This window comes from Lipotes vexillifer, unplaced genomic scaffold (genome assembly GCF_000442215.2).
Source record: "Lipotes vexillifer unplaced genomic scaffold, Lipotes_vexillifer_v1.1 scaffold664, whole genome shotgun sequence".
NCBI lineage: Eukaryota > Metazoa > Chordata > Mammalia > Artiodactyla > Lipotidae > Lipotes > Lipotes vexillifer.
In genome coordinates, this window is record NW_006782421.1 from 1,732,042 (window position 1) to 1,736,512 (window position 4,471).

Sequence of the window (4,471 nt, forward strand, 5' to 3'; positions counted from 1 at the left end):
AGGGTAGGCCCGAGAGAGTAGGCATTTCTGGATGGCGTGTGCTGCACCTCTTTGGCCAGTAATACTTAAACGATTTGCTCCAAGTGATTCCTACCTTTGGTGCTTGTTCTGATTGTTCTGGTTGGTTCTTTTTGGTTTTTTGGTTTCCGTTTTTCTGAGGCATTCCGAGTGGATCATCTTGGCTTGAGGGAGATTACAGAGGTAGAAGAAATGAAGTTAGAGGCCAGGAGAGAGCTCTGAGGAGCCCCATCCTGCAGATCGGGTGGGAGGGGAAGGCAGGAAAGGGGGCCGGGAGAGACCAGCCGGGTGAGAGGCCAAGTTCACGATGCCCGAAAGGGCCTGTTGGCCACAGCTCTGATCGCATCTGTGATCTTGCTCTGAATCCTCTGTTGGCTCCTACTATTCTGCGTAGATGGTGACACACATCCGGGTTCACACAGGACGGACTTGCTCATCTTGGGGAGCCTTGGTTGGTGCTTCTTTATGCCTGTTAATTATCTTCAGCAGCTCCTTTCCCGCTCAGAATTTTTTTTTTTTTAAACATCTTTATTGGAGTATAATTGCTTTACAGTGGTGTGTTAGTTTCTGCTTTATAACACAGTGAATCAGTTATACATACACATGTATTCCCATGTCTCTTCCCTCTTGCGTCTCCCTCCCTCCCACCCTCCCTATCCCACCCCTCCAGGCGGTCACAGAGCACCGAGCCGATCTCCCTGTGCTATGCGGCTGCTTCCCACTAGCTGTCTACCTTACGTTTGGTAGTGTATGTATGTCCATGCCACTCTCTCACCTTGTCACAGCTTACCCTTCCCCCTCCCCATATCCTCAAGTCCATTCTCTAGTAGGTCTGTGTCTTTATTCCCGTCTTGCCCCTACGTTCTTCATGACATTTTCTTTTCTTTCTTTCTTAGATTCCATATATATGTGTTAGCATACGGTATTTGTTTTTCTCTTTCTGACTTACTTCACTCTGTATGACAGACTCTAGGTCTATCCACCTCACTACAAATAATTCAGTTTCGTTTCTTTTTATGGCTGAGTAATACTCCATTGTATATATGTGCCACATCTTCTTTATCCATTCATCTGATGATGGACACTTAGGTTGCTTCCATGTCCTGGCTATTGTAAATAGAGCTGCAATGAACATTTTGGTACATGACTCTTTCTGAATTCTGGTTTCCTCAGGGTATATACCAAGTAGTGGGATTGCTGGGTCATATGGTAGTTCTATTTGTAGTTTTTTAAGGAACCTCCATACTGTTCTCCATAGTGGCTGAACCAATTCACATTCCCAGGCAGGCGGACTCTCAACCACTGCTCCATCAGGGAAGCCCACATGACTCTTTCTGAATTACGGTTTTCTCAGGGTATATGCCCAGTAGTGAGATTGCTGGGTCGTATGGTAGTTCTATTTGTAGTTTTTTAAGGAACCTCCATACTGTTTTCCATAGTGGCTGTATCAATTTACATTCCCACCAGCAGTGCAAGAGTGTTCCCTTTTTTCCACACCCTCTCCAGCATTTATTGTTTCTAGATTTTTTTTTTTTTTCCTTGCGTTATGCGGGCCTCTCACTGCCGTGGCCTCTCCCATTTGCGGAGCACAGGCTCCGGACGCGCAGGCTCAGCGGCCATGGCTCACGGGCCCAGCCGCTCCGCGGCATGTGGGATCTTCCCGAAACAGGGCATGAACCCGCGTCTCCTGCATCGGCAGGCGGACTCTCAAGCACTGCGCCACCAGGGAAGCCCTCTAGATTTTTTGATGATGGCCATTCTGACCAGTGTGAGATGATATCTCATTGTAGTTTTGATTTGCATTTCTCTAATGATTAATGATGTTGAGCATTCTTTCATGTGTTTGTTGGCAATCGGTATATCTTCTTTGGAGAAATGTCTATTTAGGTCTTCTGCCCATTGACTTCAGACTCTACTACAAAGCTACAGTAATCAAGACAGTATGGTACTGGCACAAAAACAGAAATATAGATCAATGGAACCAGGATAGAAAGCCCAAAGATAAACCCACACACATGTGGTCACCTTATCTTTGATAAAGGAGACAAGAATATACAGTGGAGAAAAGACAGCCTCTTCAATAAGTGGTGCTGGGAAAACTGGACAGGTACATGTAAAAGTATCAGATTAGAACACTCCCTAACACCACACACAAAAATAAGCTCAGAATGGATTAAAGACCTAAATATAAGGCCAGACACTATCAAACTCTTAGAGGAAAACATAGGCAGAACACTCTATGACATACATCACAGCAAGATTCTTTCTGACCCACCTCCTAGAGAAATGGAAATAAAAACAAAAATAAACAAATGGGACCTAATGAAGCTTCAAAGCTTTTGCACAGCAAAGGAAACCATAAACAAGATGAAAAGACAACCCTCAGAATGGGAGAAAATATTTGCAAATGAAGTAACTGACAAAGGATTAATCTCCAAAATTGACAGGCAGCTCATGCAGCTCAGTAACAAAAGAACAAACAACCGGCTCAGAATTTTATCCTGTTTTGGCTGATGGCTGTGGCCACCCTCCTCCCAGCCTGGGGCCAGGTGCAGAGCGTTAGCAAAGAGCTTTTCGCTGTGAAGCGTATCAGAAGGTTCCCCTGTGATCTGCCGAGTCCCCTGAGTTCTGCCCCCGCTCGTCTTTGTGTGTGTTGACTTGCCTCCCATTGTAATATATTCAAAATTTAAGTTACGAGATGAGCTTTTTTTGAATCTGAGAGAAAAAGAAGTGGGTGAGCTATTAAAAAGGTACAGAACAATGGGCCAGTCCTGCCTGTCTGATCAAAAAGGATTGTGCGTTCTTTTCCAAGGGGAACTTTTGCCTTTTGGTCCTTGGCATCCAGAGACTGTGATTGCGGCTTTCTGGAGCCAGGGCGTGCGATGTGACTTCCGTCTGTGTGCGGGACGAATTTACTTATCGAACAAACCTGCAAAAGCTTCCCAGACTGAACTCACCAGGGAAGCAGTTGGAAGAGCATGAAGGTGTCAGGACATGAGGCTGAGCTGAGGGTGGGGAATACACTTCAGAATCATGCGATTATAGAGCTGGAAGGGGTAGTAGAGATTTTTCTAGGTTAACTTTATTTTTTAGATGTAGAGACTGAGGCATATTAAAGAAAATTAAATGAGCTGGGGCAGCGTTCTCTTGCCCCGGAATATCTGGTAGGTTTGTGGCTGATTCTTTCCAGGGTGTTGGTTGTGAAGGGAAAGGGAGAGGGGTCCCTGGCCTGGTCCTGTGGTCAGCGGAGCACGTTGACAACCTGCTACCTGGTTTCATCATTGAAAGTTCTGTTCGGATGTTTAGAAGAGCGCTGATGGGGATGAAAAAGACCAGGTCAAAGGATGGAAGGATCAGGAACAGGGAAATCTAATTTAAAACTACCCCAAGCGTTTGTTCCCTGAAAATTAAAGAAATTCAAGCTTTTTCCAAACCGCAGTGTCTGTGCACCTTAATACCGTCTTCACTGGGCTCAGTGGACCCCAGAGCATCCACAGTGGGGGCGAAGGAAGCCACAAATCTCGGGACATCCACAGAGACTGTACCTGCTCTGCCACCTTCAACAGGAAAGGAACGGAAAATACTGAAAAATAACCTAGTGGTGCCCGGATTACAGGAACCAGACGCGAAGGGAGTTAAACATTCTTTTGGGGCTTCTCTGGTGGCGCAGTGGTTGAGAGTCCGCCTGCCGATGCAGGGGACACGGGTCTGTGCCCCGGTCCGGGAGGATCCCAGGTGCCGCGGAGCGGCTGGGCCCGTGAGCCGTGGCCGCTGAGCCTGCGCGTCCGGAGCCTCTGCTCCGCGGCGGGAGAGGCCACAACTGTGAGAGGCTCACGTACCGAAAAAAGAAAAAAAAATGATAGAAATGAACTTGTTTATGAAACAGAAATAGACTCACAAACTTAAGGTTACCAAAGGGGATGGGTGGGAGATTAGGAGTCTGGGATTAACATATATACATAGGGAACCTTGAGAAGAGGCTTCTGGGTTCAGTGGAAGGACCCTCCTCCCGCCCCACAAAAAACCCCTCGGGCCAGTCTCCCAGCCTCCCCACCCGCTCTGGACGAGCAGTGTTCTCTGGCCAGGAATTCCCTCCCAGCATATCTACACACGAAAGCCATGATTCCTGAGACTTTAAGCGCAAGCCCGTGCGCCCGAGGGGAGAAGATGAGGGAAGCCTTGCAAAGACGCGGACGCGAGAGGTTGGCCGGTTCGCTCGCTGGCGCCGAGGGTCCCCAGCGCCCGGCCTCACAGCTGGGTGCGGGCATGTGGAGCCGCGGCCGGGCCAGGACGAGCAGCGCACGCCTCACCTCACGTTGCGAGGGCGCTTTGAGTTGGTGCAGAATTGCGGCTTGCAGGTGTGCACCCTCAGAATGCAGCTCGGGGCTCTGCCCAGCAGCCCTGCCCTGCGTCCAGGATTTTGTGAGAGGGTCCGCGTTTAGAAATAGCTCTT

At 48.3% G+C, this 4,471-nt stretch overlaps 1 protein-coding gene across 2 annotated transcripts in view; it reads left to right on the forward strand.

Moving 5' to 3' along the window:
* PRKCA (protein kinase C alpha) overlaps positions 1–4,471 on the forward strand; it is a 372,776-nt gene that overhangs the window by 157,866 nt on the left and 210,439 nt on the right. The gene's annotated exons all lie outside the window — the stretch shown is intronic.